Source organism: Lissotriton vulgaris, chromosome 3_1 (genome assembly GCF_964263255.1).
Source record: "Lissotriton vulgaris chromosome 3_1, aLisVul1.2, whole genome shotgun sequence".
NCBI lineage: Eukaryota > Metazoa > Chordata > Amphibia > Caudata > Salamandridae > Lissotriton > Lissotriton vulgaris.
Genome location: NC_141689.1, coordinates 1,888,238,441 through 1,888,259,037, shown reverse-complemented (window position 1 = coordinate 1,888,259,037; position 20,597 = coordinate 1,888,238,441). Strand labels below are relative to the sequence as shown.

Sequence of the window (20,597 nt, the reverse complement as noted above, 5' to 3'; positions counted from 1 at the left end):
TGCTCCCCTTCGGGATTACAGCTTACCCTAGGAAGAAAAGTTACTTCTCCAATGTATTTGGCAAAGGAGAATATTACAACCGAATTGTCATCTCTTCCGGACGAACTTTGGACGAATGGTTCCAATGATGTGGGTCGTTTGGAGATAGCGCCCTATGTCATAACTTTGAAAGCTAATGTTAGGTTACCACGCATTCCCCAATATAGAATATCGAACGAATGTGAAAAGGCTTTGTTAGCGATCATTTACGACCTGATCGAGAAAGATGTCATCGAAGAGACAACAGGCAACATTTGTAACAGTCCTGTTTTGCCTGTCTTAAAGCGTACCGATCCTTCACAGCCCCCTGTGTACCGATTTGTGATTGATCTCAGGGAAGTGAATAAGATCGTTGTACCGCAGTTTCCAGTCGTCCCCGACATTACTGCCTTATTGACAATGGTTCCAGCTTCAGCCAATTGGTTTTCAGTGATTGACCTGAAGAACGCTTTCTTCAGCATCCCGATTAACGAGGAAAGCAGAGATATCTTCGGCTTCAATCTAGGAGGACGAAGCTTCCGCTTTAAACGCGCTCCTCAGGGCTACTGTGAGAGTCCATCAATATTCAGTCAGGCTCTGAAAACACAACTCGATACGATTGTTCTACCTGGTGGCGCGACTCTGATCCAGTATGTAGACGATTTACTGATCGCTGCAGATACTGAAGAGATTTGCAAGCAAGCCACATTGTCATTATTGCGTCATTTGTGCGACATGAAACACAAAGTCTCGCTTTCCAAACTACAATTTTGCCGACAAGAAGTAGCCTACTTAGGTCACATCTTATCGAAGGAGGGAAGGAGACTGACCCCAGAAAGAATACAGGCGATTGCAGAACTGAGTGTCCCAAGGACACAAAGAGAAGTGCGTGCCTTCTTGGGCATCACATCGTACTGTAGACAATGGATACCGAACTTCTCACTGTTGGCCAAACCTTTGCTGGCACTAATCCGTAAAGATACACCCAATCCTTTGCCTTGGTCTGAAGATTGTCAGGCGAGTTTCCATGAGTTGCGTGAGGCATTGTGTTCGACCCCTGTGTTGGGCAACCCTGACTACAGCAAGCCTTTTACATTATATGTCCATGAGAAGGAAGGTTGCGCATTATCAGTCTTGACACAACACTTTGGGGACAAACAACGCCCATGTGCGTATTTCTCCGCGACTCTAGATCCTGTAGCTAAGGCATTACCAAGTTGTTTGAGGGCCACTGCTGCAGCAGCTGTCTGTATTCGACAGTCTGCTGGGTTAGTCATGAATAATACCCTGACCGTTATGGTCCCACATGCAGTAGATATTTTACTAAACAGAACGAAGACACAACACCTGACTAGTGCTCGACTATCCAGCTATGAATTGACACTGTTAGCAAGTCACATTCACATAAAGAGGTGTGATACACTCAACCCTGCTACGTTATTACCCATTCCGGCAGAGACAGATGAGGTCGAAAAACATGATTGCTGCTTTAGGACAGAGGAAGAGACAAAAGGGAGAGTAGATTTGCAGGACACTCCCCTCCCTGAATGTAATGATAATTTATGGGTTGATGGTTCATGTTTCAAGTTGCCAAATGGTGATACGACTGCAGCATATGCCGTGACAACATTACACACGATTGTAGAGACAGCTCGCATCCCCCACAATTCCGCGCAAGCAGCAGAGTTAGTCGCACTCACAAGAGCGTGCGTGTTGGCGAAAGGAAAACGAGTGAATGTGTACACTGATAGTCAGTACGCCTTCGGCGTAGCCCACAGTTTTGGAAGATTGTGGCGTGAACGTGGGTTCCTGACGTCACATGGTGCAAAAATCCAACACGGCCAGCTAGTACACGACCTTCTCGAGTCACTGACCTTGCCCCTACAAGTTGCGATCGTGAAATGCAGTGCACATAGAAAGATTCAAGATGATGTTGGTCGAGGGAATGCATTTGCAGACGAGGTCGCGAAAGAGACTGCAAGGAACACAATGAGTCGGATGTATGTTGTAGGTCCTGCTAGATGGACCCCTGATGTGGGTATGTGTGAGGACACCATCGAAAGTGTGAAGTCTATACAAGCTGATGCGACAGAGAAAGAGGTGAATGAATGGAGAGAAAGCAAGGGTAGATTAGATGCGAATGGTTGTTGGGTCGAACTGTCAGAACATCAGCGATGGATGTTACCTAACGCTTATGTGCTTGCAGTGGTGACGATGGCCCATGGAGTGGCACACATCAGTGTGAAAGGAATATGTAAGTTGTTGGCCCCAGTATGGCAGAATAGTGGTATCCCAAAATGTGCAGAGAATCTGGTCAGAAATTGTATGGTGTGTTTGAAGCACAATCCCGGTAGAGGGACCCCAACCCCAGCTGGTCGTTTTGCACCTCCAACGTATCCATTCGAGGTCTTGCAGCTCGATTTCATCCACATGGAGAAGTGCAACAACCTGAAATATGTGCTTGTTGTCGTTTGCGCCTTCTCCAGGTGGGTAGAAGCGTACCCCCTTAAGGACAACACTGCATTGTCAACTGCCAAAGCCCTTGTCAAAGAATTCTTCCCTAGATTTGGCATGCCTAGGATTGTCTGGAGTGATAACGGAAGTGAATTTGTGGGACGAGTGATGAGGAGAGTGTGTGAGTGTCTAGGCATCCACCAGAAGTTCCACGCTGCAAACCACCCCCAATCAGCGGGATTGGTAGAGTGCTATAATGGCACATTAAAATTGAAACTGGCCAAGATCCAAGCCAGCACAGGTCTCAAGTGGCCAGACGCCCTGCCTTTAGCACTCCTGTCTACCAGGATGATTGTCCATTCTAGACTGGGACTTAGCCCACACGAGATCGTGTTCGGGCGCCCAGCAAATATATGGGGAGTACCGAGGCCCAGAAAGCTCAGTCAAGTCAAGTCAAGTCAAGTCAGTAGATTTATATAGCGCGCTACATACCCAGAGGGTCTCAAGGCGCTTGAAGAAGGGTGGGGAATTACTTGTCGAATATCCACGTTTTAAGTTGCTTTCTGAATGCTAGATGGTTCTGGGTAAGGCGAAGGTGGGTGGGAAGTGAGTTCCAGGTTCCAGTGAGATCGAGTACCCTGCACTGTTTGACTATTTGCAGGAATTGGCAACTAAACTGCATGCTTTACATCAACAGGTCCACAGCTCCTCTCCACCGGCATCTGACGATCCAGGCCATGCCATCGAACCTGGCTCGTGGATCCTAGTTCGGAACTTCAGGAGAACAAAGAACGAGGAGCCTCACTGGACCGGACCTTTCCAGGTCTTGCTGTCGACCCGCTCTGCAGTACGTGTCCACGGGAAAAAACACTGGGTGCACGGCGTCCACTGCAAAAGGGTCCCGCTGCCCCTTCCATATGACCGGTGGGTCCAGCAAGGAGTCGCTGACTCCGAAACAGAGTTCATACCTCGTTTTGTCCCTTTCAGCGATGCACGATTAAAAGGAACTGATATCGACAAAGAGAGCGATTGCATTCTGCAAGGATCTGTACCACCGGCAAAGCAGTTGGACACTACCGAGCCTGAAACATTATTCGAAAATCACACCGTGCCAGGGAAAGAACTATACAATCTGAGGTCAAGACCAAAGAACTGACAGAAGCGAATTAGTGCAATTTTCCCTCTTTTTCCCATGAACTATTTTTGATTCCACAGCTCTCTCGCCCAGGGAACTAGCTCATTTTTGATTTTCGAACCGCCATCCGGTTCTGCTGCTAAGGCCGCGGTTGAAGTCTGAGGAGTGCAGCCGGGGACGCCTAGGTCAACGGTTCTGGTCAGTCTGAGGGAATCACCCCGGAATGGACAGAGCGCACATCTTGGCAGAAGCAACCTCCCACTGCGGGCAGCAACCAGAGGATGGAGTTTCTGAGGGTAGAGAGACCTGCTAGACGCATGAACTTTGAAAAGAGAATATGCACTATAATGGCAAAGAGACAATTCCTAGTATTGAGCATCTCAATGTTGTGTAGTATAATAATGTTTTTAACTGGCTATGCTCTGTCCATCTTTCGAGTTCCATTCATACACAACACCCAGCTCACACCTCCTCCTACCGTTCCCACACACTCCTTCCATCCACTACCTGAACACGAGTCTGCCAGAAGACTAGAATTTGTAAATAATTCATTTGTCTTACTCCTACACCAGCACCAATATGTTATGAATACTACGAACTGTTGGATATGTGGACTCATGCCACACACAACCGACAAGGGTATCCCTTACTTCGTCCTGCCCTTCAGTTATTTCGGTTCCTTGTGGGCTTTCCAGACCATGTTCCTGTTCTCCCTTGAACCATACATTCAAGGGGAAAACTCAAACAACAAGGCACTAGTGGCAGGAATCAAGAATATGAGTAGAGATATTGACACGATCAGAGCAACTCCCAAGGATGAGTTTACCCCATACAGTAGGTGGAACATCACCAAGTATGGGATTTCCTTAAGTGAGAGCCAGAAATCAAAGAAATCCTCCTCAGTTTGGGTAGTACCCCACCGTGGTCATCTATGTCTGCAAGGTATTGGCAGGGATCCCAAAGCACAGTTGGGGAAAAACATCTGCACAGAAACATATGTGTTTGCATCCCGAACTTCCCCTCCATTCTTGGCGGCTAAGGGTACATACTTCATCTGCCACGACAAGGCATACACATGGTTGCCCGTTGACTTCTCGGGCACATGCTTCATCTCGTTTCTGCTGCCACCCACCTACACGGCCGGGGCAGATTACCATCGGACAAGGACAGTTAGGGGTGTCGTGAGTCAAGACGACACCGCGGGTCAAGAATTTGGAGACTTCGCAAAGGGTTTTCTGCCATTTTGGGGGCCTATGGTGAACAGCAGGAACATCCGACAATTGACGAGGATAGTTGAGTCCGCCGTGACTGAAACAGCCGGTGCCCTTAGCAACTTAACAGCTGAGCTTCAGTCGGATCGACTTATGACACTTCAGAACAGGGTTGCCCTAGATGTCATACTTGCAGACCGTGGTGGTGTGTGCAGAGTGATCCAATCTAGTTGCTGCATTTTCATCCCCGATAATGCCCCGACAGTGTACCAGGCCATCTCCAAATTACACAAGATCTCTGATTCCCTTCACGTGGAGAAAGGGGATTGGTCCGTGCTAGGATGGCTGTGGGAACTGATCTCTGCCTGGGGATGGAAAACTCTGATCTTCATTGGGATGATCCTAACCGTTCTGTTTATGTTCTGCCTGTTTGTACAGTGCGCTCCTGCATTATGTGGCCTCTGTGCTACTTCATGTGTAAGGAAGCCTGTGTCAAGGGACGAATTGAGCAACAGAATGATGCTCCAGCAGCATCTCCACGAATTCATCAATACAGATCTGGATTCAGGTTAGAGTTATTGCCTAATATGAGGGCAAAAGGAGGGTCTGTGGTACTGCAATTCCGGACCCTGCCGTTTCACCCACCTCGGGGTCCACACACTCGTATCACAAAATGTCGTCGTACCATGACGAATTTGGTATCGACTGACCCTTAATGATTAGGACATCATCCCTATGCATTTGCGTCATGATCGAGTGATGCTGACACCCTTAAATCGTGGTTTCCGTCTCGAACCCTCAGACGCCATTTTGTGAACGGCATCCATCTTATGGCTTGCCCTCATATAGTCAATTGATTAAGGCTGAGTTTGATCTGAAAGGACACGTCCACCGTAGCCGACTTCCCCATGACCTGGCCGAGCTGACTCAACTGCCTCCAGCCAAACCTGTTTGGGCAGCTCCTCGCCCAGTGGCCGAGTAAGATATCATCAAGGCTCAACATGCCATAAACCATTCACTACATACAGACCATGTTTTCCATACACATACACCTGTCCATGATTCTTGTTTATGACCAGTTTTACGATGGGAGGGTGCCCGACCTTCTTGGTGTTTCATCGATATCTGATGGGAATTCTGGGTCTGGTGGGGTAATCCATCACGATCCGGACATCTAAAATATGTGCTGACCAGCATGACTTTGCTCATTGTATTGTTGTGAAAATATGTGTATAACCATATCATAAACTCAAGAATTCTTGCCCGCAGCTGTTATTTATGTATATAAGGAGAAGGCTGGTTCTGTAAAAACGAACAGTCTCCTGAGAACTTATGACCCGTGATGTTGTAATTCTAGGATACCTGTTACTTGGTTGCAACCAATAAACCTCGATCTCTGACTTCACCTAGAAGACTCTGTGTTTCTGTAGTCCAGAACAGGGAGAACCTAGAGGTCTTCGGGTGTGGTCCCCTGGCACCACCGGGTCTCTAAAAATCCGGCACCTCATGATCTACCTCAGACAAAAGTGGCAGCCTCCCCAGTGCTTGATGAAGGTGATAAAAAAACATAGCCCTCCCTCTCCTCAGGTTAAACCTTGAAGTAAAGTTGAATCTGTCTCGCCCAGTGGACTCACCAATTCCACCAGTGGTATGTCTGGAGATTCAGACTGTTCAGCTCATGAGAAAGCTCTTATACAGCCTTGGGAACATCATAAACACCCAGGATCTCCATGAGAAGGTGAACCAGCTAAAAAAGGAATTAGCACCTTAGTCTTTATATGCTGCTGCTGACTGAGAGGAAGTGTGTGCCAGCCTGTTCAAAGCAACAGTCAGAATAAATAACACCCTCAAAGTGAGCAATTATGGAAAAAAGTACAAATGAAACAATCAGAAAATCAACTATTGCACCCACAGAATGTATAGGTTTTATTTTTTCAATACCAGAACTTATATGTTTTACTTTTTCAATAATTTGCCTGAGAAATGCTCTACAACTACATCTGATTCACTAGAAAAGCATCTGGCTGCTGACTGGTGCAATGAGCAAGGAAAAGGAAATCCTCTCGATAGCATAAGTCTGCAAAATACCTTCCTGTTGTAATGCTGTCTCACTTCCTCCATTCATCTCTAAATATAGGTTAAACAAGAGGCTTCCATGCCTAACTCATGAAAACTGCTTTCTAAAGAAATGTTAACTGAACAAGCCTATGGCTCATCAGAAGCATTGTGGTTGCATTCACAAAGATTTTAAAAAAGCGAAAAACGGATGGAAAAAAACCACACCAAGAACAGTAGCACTCCTTCTCCGGCCCATAGACTCCCATTCTCCTCATCTAATTGTCATATGCAATGGCATCATCCTTCTGACATAAATATTAAATAACCTCATTAGCACACATGCAGATACATTTATATATCCTGTAACTGGTAAAAAAAACTGATGAGATGCCAACCATTGAATAAATGATATATTATACTATTGAAATAAATAACCTAACACCCCATGGCATATGAACAGAGATATCAACGTGGGCTAAACAAAACAATTTCAATACTGTATTGAAAATCACTCTCGTTTTAGATGGGACATTCTTCTGGTATGTGCAACAGAATGTCCAGGCATGGAATACTCAGCCACACCTTTCATAAGGGCTTTAAGTAGAAATAAAAAAAAGCGGGTCTCTAAAAAGGACTCGGCCTAAGAAGCTTAACTAGGACTCCTAATGGGTGTGGCCTATGTAATTTGGATGCTGCTTAACCTCTTCAATGCTCATGAAGGCTCCCGGCCGTCATGAGTCACGGTGGGCGTGTGCTGATGATGGCCGGAAGCCGTCATGACCACGCCCGCGATTGGAATGTTCAGTACTGCGGCGGAATTTGCGCCGCAGTGATGAGGCTAAAACATGTAATTAAAAATCCTGTGCTTAGTATAGCATGCCACCTGACCAGCATTTTGGTGCCTCTGCGCTTACAGCTATTGCATCGAAATGTATGACACAGTAACGGGCATGCACCTAAAACACAAACCCTTGATGCCGAGAAGGCCTTCGACAGAGTTTCCTGGGCCTTCCTGGAGCAATGCATGCATTCATTCAACCTAGGGGAGGGGTACATACGGAAGGTGTGGGCATTGTACGGGGACCCAAGAGCACGCATTTTCATTATTGGTTCACTCTCCGAACCACTCACACTATATTGCGGCACTAGACAGGGCTGCCCTCTGTCTCCCTCACTCTTTGTGCTAGCTTTGGAGACCCTAATTAGTGACATCAAGACTAACGCAGAAATAAAGGGGATCATTATTAATGACGTGGAAATAAAATTGCCCGCCTACGCGGACGACATTCTTATTGTGACAGAGCAACCTAAGACCTCTATTGAGGCCCTGATAGAAACCACAGAGATATACTCAGGACACTCTGGGTATAATCTCAACAGGGACCAATCAGAATGCAAACCCCTCAACATCCACAGCGCTAGGGACACCCTGGGGGGGTCGGGCCTGGCAAACAGGGTTCATCAAATGTCTAGGGATTCACTTTGGTAATAACCTCATGACCACACTAGACCAAAACGAGAAGCTATTGATAGAAAAAATAAAGAAACTTTTGGAATCCTGGTCCCCCAAATGTATAACCTGGTGAGGCAGAATAGAAACGATCAAGGAGATGGTCACCCCAATGATCAATTGACCTGTTGAGCATACTACCACTTCTACTTACAGATGATTTCCACCGCAAAGTGGATAACCTGATCAGTAAATTCCTTGGGCGTGGAAAGAATATAAATATAAAAAAACTAAGGCTAGATAAAAAACTGAGAGGACTCCTACGAACCCCCGTGAGGCCACTCGGGCTCTCCAGGGAGGTGCCGGTCTTCACACAAGGCTACAAACCCAAGTTGGCAGGGTATGCTCAGACGTGAGTTACTTGCTCACTTTGCCCCTGGATTCAAGCAAGCCTGGCTGAAGACGGCTGTAATGCCAGAAACCGGTCCTAGGAAGCTTGTTTCCGGTCCAGGGAAGGCATGGCTTGGCAGTTCGGGCTGGACTGTTCTCATGATTCACAGGGTCAGACTGATTTGCATATGGCCATGTCTGAACTGGGGTGGCAGAGTGGGCTAAAGAACGGTGATGGATTAAACACAGATTTGTTGACTGGGTGGGAGTGTTTGATTGGTTCAGATGCTCCGTCCATCACCACCCCCTTTTGTACCGCTTTGTTCGCCATAAGTTGGCAGGGTATGCTCAGACGTGAGTCCCTTGCTCACTTTGCCACTGGATTCAAGCAAGCCTGGCTGAAGACGGCTGTAATGCCTGAAACCGGTCCTAGGAAGCTTGTTTCCGGTCCAGGGAAGGCATGGCTTGGCAGTTTGGGCTGGACTGTTCCCATGAGGCACAGGGTCAGACTGATTTGCATATGGCCATGTCGGAACTGGGGTGGCAGAGTGGGCTAAAGAATGGTGATGGATTAAACCCAGATCTGTTGACTGGGTGTGAGTGTTTGATTGGTTCAGATGCTCCGTCCATCACCACCCCCTTTTGTACCAAAAACCCAGACTAGGCTCACTGATATATAACACTTCTTGTATCCTATCTCCATCCTTTCTTTCCAATCCTCTCTCTTTCTATCATCCTGCCCCTAATTTCCCAGCAAGTCAATGTAGAGCGGTTCAGCTAAACATGTATACCAAAGTACCTGTAATTACTGCAACACCAACCATGTTTGGCTGGAACCTCGTAACGGAAATGCTAATGTACTGGTCTATAAAAATTAATAAAATACTTTGAAACTAAAAAATGTATTTTTAATGAATCAGGTAAATGAGAAAAGGTTGATTTCCTAGTAAATAATTAGAATTCTGAACATAGAAGACTGTGAATTAAATATTACTAAGGATAGTGATTTTCGGAGCGTCACTTTTTCTCTTCCCTTCACACCACTTTCCTCTGAAGTCTCTCAGATACATATGTATGCCCTTTTTTCCTCCTCACATCTTTCTATAACTATTCATCTACATAACTCACACCTCATATCTCTCCTTCGCAGCACCCTCTTTTCACTCTTTTCACTCTCTTACATGTATTTCCTTACATCTCCACCACTTCACAATGTCCCCTAAACACACAACGCACTCCTGTTAAGCACTGCTTTTTATTTTCTCCGTCAGTATTTTGACGGACGTGTAAAACCTTCAAACACTTAAGCACAGAATGACAATAGGCACACATGAGCACTCTGTACAATTAGCAGAGGGGCAAAGGACTGGTTAAGCATGTATTTTGAACATCTTTATGACCCACTGACAGATACTGTGTGAAAGTGACAATGCTTTCAGCACTCTCAAGCATGGCCTGCTATAAACAACCACCCTCAGCCTGAACTCACAGAGACATACCGTTGCGATCGAGTTTGCAGTACTCATGATACAAGAGTAATATATAATGCTAAAAAAACCTACAGAAAAAAAACATCATTAAAGAATGCAAAATTAAGTAAAACACTTGAAAAATTAAACAGAGACTATATCGTTTAAATGAATTACCTTAGCGGTTTGTACACTGTTGAGAAATCGATTAACGCTTTTTGCCTGTAAATTTAAAGTAACAATAACTTTACAGGCAAAATGTAAAGTAATATAGAGCGGAATAAGGACCAATTTCACTATAAGTTTTCTTTATTACTGCAGGGTCTGTATCCCGGAGACTCTACCAACCTAAAGCCCTGCCTGTTGGACCCGGCCCATTAGGCAGGTTCACCCCTAGACTTTTTGCTTTTTCCTAGCCTCTTTCTGGAACCTGGTGTTGGTGATTTTAGGCCTCTGCGCACTTTTTCACTGTGGTACAGTGTAAAGTGCTTGAGCTCTCTGTATAGGTGTGGTGAGTGGCCTGCCCTCCCATAGGAATGAATGGGGAATATGTATGCCCATGGTAGATTCCGGATGCGTGGGGAGTGCAGGGTCGAGTTTGATATGTGTGAACTCGTGCGAATGAATGCTGCAAAATGATGTATGCGGCATGACTGTGTCTAGTCTAGAAGTACTACTTTTGGAAGTTGGTATATTTGTGTAAGTTGGTTCTGGCGTGTGATTGGCTGGTGAGCCTGGCCCAGGAGTGCCTGGACCTGCTGGTGGATGGACTGTCCTGTTTGAGTAGGAAAGGGTCTGCAGGGTCTGCAAGGCCCCGGACAAGGGGGTCTGAGTCAGCCGTAGATGCAAGGCCCCTCTGCTGTCAGGGATGGGAGGAAAGAGCGTCTGGTGGTGCCGGGCCGTGCCTGCCGCCCACCCTGCTGGCTCTCCATCCTGACGGCCCACTGTCACCTCTGGCCCTGAAGCTGTCAGGAAGACGAAAACCAGAAACATTCCAGTACTCAGGGCCCCTTGCACGAAGTACTTCAAAGGCATTTCTGTGTATAAGAAGGGGCTGTGTCTCCTTCCAACTTGTTCTTGTTTTCAACTTGAATCTGTCAGGGGCTGCTGCTGCTTGAGCTCAGGGGCATCCCTGGGCTCTGCCCAGCCCTGGGCACCTGATGGACCTTCCTGGACTCCTGGGGGACCCTCTGCCTTGCCTGGGCTGATGGGGGGGGACTTTGCTTTGCCCCCCTGGGACTCTCGGGGACCTTTGTGCAGCATGGTGGAGCTGCATTGCTGGAAGGACCTTTGTACTTGGTGTTCTAGCGCCTTGGGAGCGCTTTGGTGCTTGCAGCCCTGGAAGAGCGCTTCATTCTCTGCCCGTAGCGCTGTAAAGCGTATTTAGCGCTAGGAGCGCTTTATCTTCCCCCCAGCGCTGGGGAGCGCTTTATTTTTGGACCTTTTGTCTTTGCCTCCTGAAGCTGCTGCATACCGCTGGGATTGTGGGCTGCGTGTGTGCCCCTGGGACAGAGCCTCGGCCGTTTGGCCTGGGTGGCGCACTGGCTGCTCTCTGGCTGAATCGAGAGTGCCATGTTCGTGGCCGCCACCAGCCTGGGGAGCCGGACGGGGGCCGAGGTCTCGCTTCCCGGGATCGCCGCCGCGGCTCGAGGGCTCTGCTCCAGCATCGAAGGAGCTGCGCCCGGATTGGTCGATGGAGACGAGCCCCCCTCAGCAGTACCGAGGCTGGGCCCGTCAGAGCCGCGCTGCGATTGGTCTGCAGGCCGGCGCGTCATCAGCCATCTAGCCCGCTGATGGGAGCCGGCGGCGCCGCGTCATTGGAAGCTCGCGCCCTGATAGGCGGTTGGGCTGACTCGTGCCCTGATTGGCTGGAGCAGTGTGAGCCCCACGAAGGATCGCCAGAGCGGGACAGCGGACGGAGACCGACCCCCGAGTGACCGGCGGTCGGAGGACGGAAGCCCGGGAAAGAGGAGAGAAGATGGCGGCTGCTAGGGCTCCCGTGTGCAGAGGGAGCCCCGAGTGAGGAAGCTGAGCGGCGCGATGATGGAGCCTCCCCGCAGCAGAGCCGGTGAGTGAAGGGCTGCGGGGGGGAAGCTCCGTGCGGTGCCGGTCAAGGCGCCGAGTAAGGGCGGCCCCGAATGGCAGTGGGTCGCCCCACCGTGATTACAGAGCCCGCGAGGGGCTCTTGAGAGCGCGCCTGTTGTTAGTGCGAAGCCACGAGGGCTTCAAGGGCGGCCCCAGTTGGCAGTGGGTCGCCCCAACGTGCATGAGCCTAGAGAGGCTCGGAGGAGCCATGTTATGTTTACAAGCCCGTTTGGCTCCAGAGAGGGCCATCTTCGATAGAGGGGGCTTCGGGGCACATTGTCGGTGCTCGTCCCTTCCTGCCTCCGAGTGTGAGGGTAGAGCCCAGTGAGGCTCATGGGGGCACCATTGTTTTAAGAGCCTGTGGGGCTCCAACGTTTGGCTAGTTGCAGTAGCAGAGCCTCTGTGGCTCCAACGTCTGGGGCATGTGCTTTATGCCCAGAGCCTGTGTGGCTCCAGCAGTGGCGCAGTTGGCGCCTAAGGGCCAGTGAGGGCCCTGGCGCAGTTTTGTTCTTCCCCAGTTGCCCAGCACTTAGTGGGCATCTGCCACGTTTAGGCTTTTTGTACTTTGAGACTGACACCCTGACATTGAGACTCAGGGCATCTGAGCCCCAACAAGGCCGTTGGCCTAGGGACTGCCACAGGTAGTGGCTTATGTGAGTTTGCGCAATGGTATGGTTATTGCACCTCTGAATGTGATCTCTTTCATCATGTGTTATTCCTGCACCTCTGAAGGTTTTTAGGCCTCATGTGATATTTGCGCTATGGTATTACTCTTGACACCTCTGAATGTTTTATGCATTATGTGTCTTTCTTTTCATGCGCTGCACCTCTGAATGTTTAGTCATCATGTGTCTTCTTGCGCTGCACCCCTGAATGTATTTTGATTGCATCATGTGCTCTGTCCTGAACACCGCTGAATGTGTAGGTCTATACAGCATGTGTTTTCTTTCTTTACTACTCCTCTGAATGTATATTCATGCATCATGGGTAATGTGTTCTGATTTATACCCCTAAGTGGATTTTATCCTTAGGTGGTTGTTCTTTCTAGTACAGGTGGTCCTAGCGAGGTCCTGGTTCCCTGCGTGACATGCTCCTAAGGGGCTTAGGGTTGCGTAGTGTGTACTTACCTGTTCCCAGTAGTTACTGGATGTGATTCATAACTGTTACTTTGTGCTACAGTGATTTCATATTCTTTTATTCTAAGTTCTGACAGTATTTCATTTCTACTAAGTGCTGATTTTGACAGTGGCCCATGTGGCCCTGTCTTGTGAATAATCCCATGTGAATATTGCCCGTGCCAGTTGGCACCATGTATATGTGTGATTTTATCTGATGTGCTTTTTACAATACAAAAGGTATTTTTATAATAACCTTGTGTGGAGTCTCCTTTGTAGTGTGCCTAGTATGTTGTTGCTATTGTGCGCTGACGCAAATGCTTTACACATTGCCTCCGAGTTTAGCCTAGACTGCTCGTGCCAAGCTACCAAGGGGGTGAGCAGGGGTTATCTTGGCGTGTGACTTCCTTGCCCTGACTAGATTGGTGGTTTCTGCCTGGCTTTGGCGTCAGCCTTAGCCTACCAGAAATAGCCAGTTCTAACATTGGTGGGTCAGCGGTGCGGATTTGGACTGGTGTTTGCGCAGCGCCATAGCGACAACTGGCTACATTACAAAACTCTGCAATTGTTTTTTCAGATAGTCACATGTTTGGGATTATTGTTTTTGATTTTTTTCCTCAAGAGTGTCATTTTCAAATGTGTTTCTGCGCTTTATGTTTAGCGGCAGATGAGAGAAAGTGACAGGGCGGGACGCCAGTAGAGGGGAGGTTCCCATAGATTAGGAATCCCTTCCTGGGTCCAGTGTCCAATCCCAAATCCTGTACCTGTGTGGGTAGATGGAAGAGAGGGAGTGTGAGGAGAAATGACTAGCTCAGGAGGGTGGTTGTTCCCTGAGTGTAATGTGTGTGTCTGGATTCCCCAGTGAGATAGGATCTAGTGGTGGCAGCTTTAATGTGTCCAGTGTGTTAACTCCCATTTCCCGCTCCCAGAGTTTGGTACCTGTGTCACGTGTGGTCAGGTTGAGTGATCAGGGGTGGTAAAAACTGCCTTACCAGTCCGAAGGGGGGGGAGTGTGCGAATGAGTTATGTCTTGAACTGGAGGAGCTGGTGTGAGTTTTTTTTAAAGGAGCTTGCACGTGAGGTGTACCTCTGGTGGTGTGCAGGAGGTCCTGCAGAGGAACTGGACAAGAAGGTGGATGTCTGGCGGTGTGCTAGATGTCTTGCACTGGCATTAGGGAGTGATTCTAAAAGCAGTGGCTTGTGTATCTGATGATCCTGTGTAGGTGAAGAGGTTCATGTGTAGCCCAGCTAGATCCCAGTAGAAAGGGTAGGGTGTAGGGGCTCACGTCCTGTCTCAGTGGAGGCGGAGTGAGTGTGGGACGGTGTGTCCCACGTTGGCCTGAAACCCTATCTCAGGGCCCGGAGGGTTCCCTAAGGGAGCGCCAGGTCAGGGGCCTAGGCTGTACATACAGGTCAGTTGAGGAGGATCTTCCTGTGTCTAGAGGACGGGGAGTGTCTGTAACCAGACCTCCGGCGGTCCTAGTGTTGGGCAGTACCGCTCCTAAGTGGAGGGTGCAGAAGTCCTGGCTCGCTGAGCATTTGACCGTCTAGATTGCTTGACCATTTGTGGGGCCTCTGGAGGTTGTTCCCCGAGGAGGGGGGAAAGCCGGGTTGGGGTTGTGGCCTGACCTGGGAGGAGTACTGGAGGAAAGTGTGTCACTGATACGCCGCTGGCGTGTGCTCTGTCTAGCCTGGGACATACTGAGAATTACCCTGTGATAGGGAGTACTGGAGGAGAGTGTGTCGCTGATACGCCGCTGGCGTGTGCTCTGTCTAGCCTGAGACATACTGGGCCTGTAGTCATGGAACTGGAAGGGGGTGCAGAGGGACGGTGTCCTTACTTCTGACCCCGGTGCAACCTGAGGGTTTAGATCTTAGGTTGGGAGATTAGGAAACTTCTAGGTCAAGAGGAATCTCTGCCCAAGTGGATCAGCTGAAGAGACTGAGGGGGCGGCCCTAGCTGTGTGATCTGGGGCTCAACTGCAGTTGTTGTTTCCACTAAGGTAGAGGAAAGGGGGCTGTGCTGTGTGCTGTGTCCCCACACCTGCTTGAAGAGGAACTGGGCTGTGTGCTTGGTGCCTCAGGAGTGAAATAGTTTCCAGGTGGTAGACCAGTGACGGAGTGAGGTCCTGATCTGGTAGGAGAATTGTGCTCTGGTGAGTGCTTCTCTGTGAGGGTGTGGAAACCCAGAAGTAGAGGTAGGGTGGGGCCTTCTTGCCCGAGACCTCTGGTCAGCTTGGGGGTGTGGACCCTAGGTTGTTGGATCAGTGGTAGTTGTAGCTACACTGAGAGAGAGAGTGGAGAATGGCTATTGTGTGCCAGGGGTTATTGCCCCCCGCTCTGTGGATTAGTTAGGACCTGTGATATGTGGATGGTCTTGGCTGTAGATGACGAGTGAATACCAGTAGGGTATCCTAGTTGTGTCAGGGAGTTATTGTTTGGAGGTAACCAGGTAGGTTCAGAGTGGCGAAAAACTGGACGCTCTCCCTGCTGTGCGGGGCCGTGTCCGTGTTTTTTGTCGCCCAAAGCAGTGAAGCCCATCAGTGGTGTGATTGGTCTACCCTGCGTTTTGGCTGGAAGGGGGTCGTGTTGGACCCGGCCCATTAGGCAGGTTCACCCCTAGACTTTTTGCTTTTTCCTAGCCTCTTTCTGGAACCTGGTGTTGGTGATTTTAGGCCTCTGCGCACTTTTTCACTGTGGTACAGTGTAAAGTGCTTGAGCTCTCTGTATAGGTGTGGTGAGTGGCCTGCCCTCCCATAGGAATGAATGGGGAATATGTATGCCCATGGTAGATTCCTGATGCGTGGGGAGTGCAGGGTCGAGTTTGATATGTGTGAACTCGTGAGAATGAATGCTGCAAAATGATGTATGCGGCATGACTGTGTCTAGTCTAGAAGTACTACTTTTGGAAGTTGGTATATTTGTGTAAGTTGGGTCTGGCGTGTGATTGGCTGGTGAGCCTGGCCCAGGAGTGCCTGGACCTGCTGGTGGATGGACTGTCCGGTTTGAGTAGGACAGGGTCTGCAGGGTCTGCAAGGCCCCGGAGGAGGGGGTCTGAGTCAGCCGTAGATGCAAGGCCCCTCTGCTGTCAGGGATGGGAGGAAAGAGCGTCTGGTGGTGCCGGGCCGTGCCTGCCGCCCACCCTGCTGGCTCTCCATCCTGACGGCCCACTGTCACCTCTGGCCCTGAAGCTGTCAGGAAGACGAAAACCAGAAACATTCCAGTACTCAGGGCCCCTTGCACGAAGTACTTCAAAGGCATTTCTGTGTATAAGAAGGGGCTGTGTCTCCTTCCAACTTGTTCTTGTTTTCAACTTGAATCTGCCAGGGGCTGCTGCTGCTTGAGCTCAGGGGAATCCCTGGGCTCTGCCCAGCCCTGGGCACCTGATGGACCTTCCTGGACTCCTGGGGGACCCTCTGCCTTGCCTGGGCTGATGGGGGGGACTTTGCTTTGCCCCCCTGGGACTCTCGGGGACCTTTGTGCAGCATGGTGGAGCTGCATTGCTGGAAGGACCTTTGTACTTGGTGTTCTAGCGCCTTGGGAGCGCTTTGGTGCTTGCAGCCCTGGAAGAGCGCTTCATTCTCTGCCCGTAGCGCTGTAAAGCGTATTTAGCGCTAGGAGCGCTTTATCTTCCCCCCAGCGCTGGGGAGCGCTTTATTTTTGGACCTTTTGTCTTTGCCTCCTGAAGCTGCTGCATACCGCTGGGATTGTGGGCTGCGTGTGTGCCCCTGGGACAGAGCCTCGGCCGTTTGGCCTGGGTGGCGCACTGGCTGCTCTCTGGCTGAATCGAGAGTGCCATGTTCGTGGCCGCCACCAGCCTGGGGAGCCGGACGGGGGCCGAGGTCTCGCTTCCCGGGATCGCCGCCGCGGCTCGAGGGCTCTGCTCCAGCATCGAAGGAGCTGCGCCCGGATTGGTCGATGGAGACGAGCCCCCCTCAGCAGTACCGAGGCTGGGCCCGTCAGAGCCGCGCTGCGATTGGTCTGCAGGCCGGCGCGTCATCAGCCATCTAGCCCGCTGATGGGAGCCGGCGGCGCCGCGTCATTGGAAGCTCGCGCCCTGATAGGCGGTTGGGCTGACTCGTGCCCTGATTGGCTGGAGCAGTGTGAGCCCCACGAAGGATCGCCAGAGCGGGACAGCGGACGGAGACCGACCCCCGAGTGACCGGCGGTCGGAGGACGGAAGCCCGGGAAAGAGGAGAGAAGATGGTGGCTGCTGGGGCTCCCGTGTGCAGAGGGAGCCCCGAGTGAGAAAGCTGAGCGGCACGATGATGGAGCCTCCCCGCAGCAGAGCCGGTGAGTGAAGGGCTGCGGGGGGAAGCTCCGTGCGGTGCCGGTCAAGGCGCCGAGTAAGGGCCGCCCCGAATGGCAGTGGGTCGCCCCACCGTGATTACAGAGCCCGCGAGGGGCTCTTGAGAGCGCGCCTGTTGTCAGCGCGAAGCCACGAGGGCTTCAAGGGCGGCCCCAGTTGGCAGTGGGTCGCCCCAACGTGCATGAGCCTAGAGAGGCTCGGAGGAGCCATGTTATGTTTACAAGCCCGTTTGGCTCCAGAGAGGGCCATCTTCGATAGAGGGGGCTTCGGGGCACATTGTCGGTGCTCGTCCCTTCCTGCCTCCGAGTGTGAGGGTAGAGCCCAGTGAGGCTCATGGGGGCACCATTGTTTTAAGAGCCTGTGGGGCTCCAACGTTTGGCTAGTTGCAGTAGCAGAGCCTCTGTGGCTCCAACGTCTGGGGCATGTGCTTTATGCCCAGAGCCTGTGTGGCTCCAGCAGTGGCGCAGTTGGCGCCTAAGGGCCAGTGAGGGCCCTGGCGCAGTTTTGTTCTTCCCCAGTTGCCCAGCTCTTAGTGGGCATCTGCCACGTTTAGGCTTTTTGTACTTTGAGACTGACACCCTGACATTGAGACTCAGGGCATCTGAGCCCCAACAAGGCCGTTGGCCTAGGGACTGCCACAGGTAGTGGCTTATGTGAGTTTGCGCAATGGTATGGTTATTGGACCTCAAAATGTGATCTCTTTCATCATGTGTTATTCCTGCACCTCTGAAGGTTTTTAGGCCTCATGTGATATTTGCGCTATGGTATTACTCTTGACACCTCTGAATGTTTTATGCATTATGTGTCTTTCTTTTCATGCGCTGCACCTCTGAATGTTTAGTCATCATGTGTCTTCTTGCGCTGCACCCCTGAATGTATTTTGATTGCATCATGTGCTCTGTCCTGAACACCGCTGAATGTGTAGGTCTATACAGCATGTGTTTTCTTTCTTTACTACTCCTCTGAATGTATATTCATGCATCATGGGTAATGTGTTCTGATTTATACCCCTAAGTGGATTTTATCCTTAGGTGGTTGTTCTTTCTAGTACAGGTGGTCCTAGCGAGGTCCTGGTTCCCTGCGTGACATGCTCCTAAGGGGCTTAGGGTTGCGTAGTGTGTACTTACCTGTTCCCAGTAGTTACTGGATGTGATTCATAACTGTTACTTTGTGCTACAGTGATTTTATATTCTTTTATTCTAAGTTCTGACAGTATTTCATTTCTACTAAGTGCTGATTATGACAGTGGCCCATGTGGCCCTGTCTTGTGAATAATCCCATGTGAATATTTCCCGTGCCAGTTGGCACCATGTATATGTGTGATTTTATCTGATGTGCTTTTTACAATACAAAAGGTATTTTTATAATAACCTTGTGTGGAGTCTCCTTTGTGGTGTGCCTAGTATGTTGTTGCTATTGTGCGCTGACGCAAATGCTTTACACATTGCCTCCGAGTTTAGCCTAGACTGCCCGTGCCAAGCTACCAAGGGGGTGAGCAGGGGTTATCTTGGCGTGTGACTTCCTTGCCCTGACTAGATTGGTGGTTTCTGCCTGGCTTTGGCGTCAGCCTTAGCCTACCAGAAATAGCCAGTTCTAACACTGCCTTTGGAGGAATTTAGTCCAAATATAAATTATGGCATATGGGAAGGTGTCAGAGATGATATACACTGCTGCCCCAGCCAGAGAGGATTCTGTGATCAAATACCCACCACCTCCGGTATTTTAATTATGATAGTGACAAAATTGTTATGGGATATTCATTGTAAATAGGATAATAAAAAAAAAATCCTCTTTCACATCTACTTACTTGATGGTCACTACGTTTTCAGTAACATTTTACACAATGGGAGTTACTTCTCCTGGGACAGGTTTTATTTTTCACAGCTCTATTCGGGTCAAATTGTTTCAGATCGATACCATTACACCAGTGACACTTCATGGTATGCCAAATTCATTATATCTAATAGAAACAACGGTTTCCGCCAGACACGCATCTCAAGCTACAGAACAATAATGCTTTCGGATATCAGCGGTCGTGTTAAAGTAATATTTGAATTAACGTGTCCCTATTTGGTACTGCTTCTAAATCCTATTATCTGGCCCAATATATTATAAAGAATAATCTTTAAAATGCACGATTTTAATAGGCAAACCCTGCACTGTTTCATAGTCACTCATTCTATAACTTATTGCTCCAAGCTACCTCAAATTGACCCCTTAACGAACTTCAAAATGGTAGTAGGGTTGAAATCTCTCCGTATTAAAAAAGAAAGTCCAATGATCTTGCAATACGTTTTGTATAGTGCTTATCAAATCACCAGGTTTCTGAACCTCGTTGCAAGTCATTATTGAGCATTTTCTGCTCTTTTACTCAAGCGGAGATTTAATTTGAGCTACCAGTGTCTCCTTTTCTTTGTGTGTGTTACTCTTCCTCTAAAGTAAATCGCTTATTAATTACCTACATTTTGAACTCATTTTAATAGATGGAACCGAAATTCCGTAGATTGCTTAAGAATTTAGTTAAAATATAGTTACCGATTGCTGGTTCGTTACTACTGTCTGCTCTGCAGGCATCAGCTTCCTTGACTCCAGTCTGCGCACAGCTGCTGACTTTGTTGTTGAAGCTCAGTTGACTTCCGGGTCATGTGACTACCGGCAGCGTCAGTCAGCAAAAACTAGACGAATCTCGTGACCGAGTCGCTTATGAAGTCATGGCACAAAGTTGAAGGGCTGGTGGCGACCACCGACCTTTTTCTGAGGATGACGTAGGAGCCACGTCTGGAAACCGAAACCTAAGGGTATCGGTTATATAAGGTGGCTCCCCTGGGGTCTCCTCCTCTTTGTCTCCTGGGACCCCGGGGAAGCCGCAAGAACTTTTCAGGTCGGAAGCGAGGTGTGTTGCA

The 20,597-nt window shown here is 49.4% G+C and overlaps 1 protein-coding gene across 1 annotated transcript in view; it reads right to left on the bottom strand.

The window, feature by feature from the left end:
• TMEM144 (transmembrane protein 144) overlaps positions 1-20,327 on the bottom strand; it is a 230,710-nt gene extending 210,383 nt beyond the window's left edge. The window contains exon 1 of the mRNA XM_086962354.1: positions 20,230-20,327. The gene's annotated coding sequence lies outside the window, so the exon portion shown is untranslated. The remainder of the gene's footprint in view (positions 1-20,229) is intronic.
• Positions 20,328-20,597: the final 270 nt, after the last annotated feature.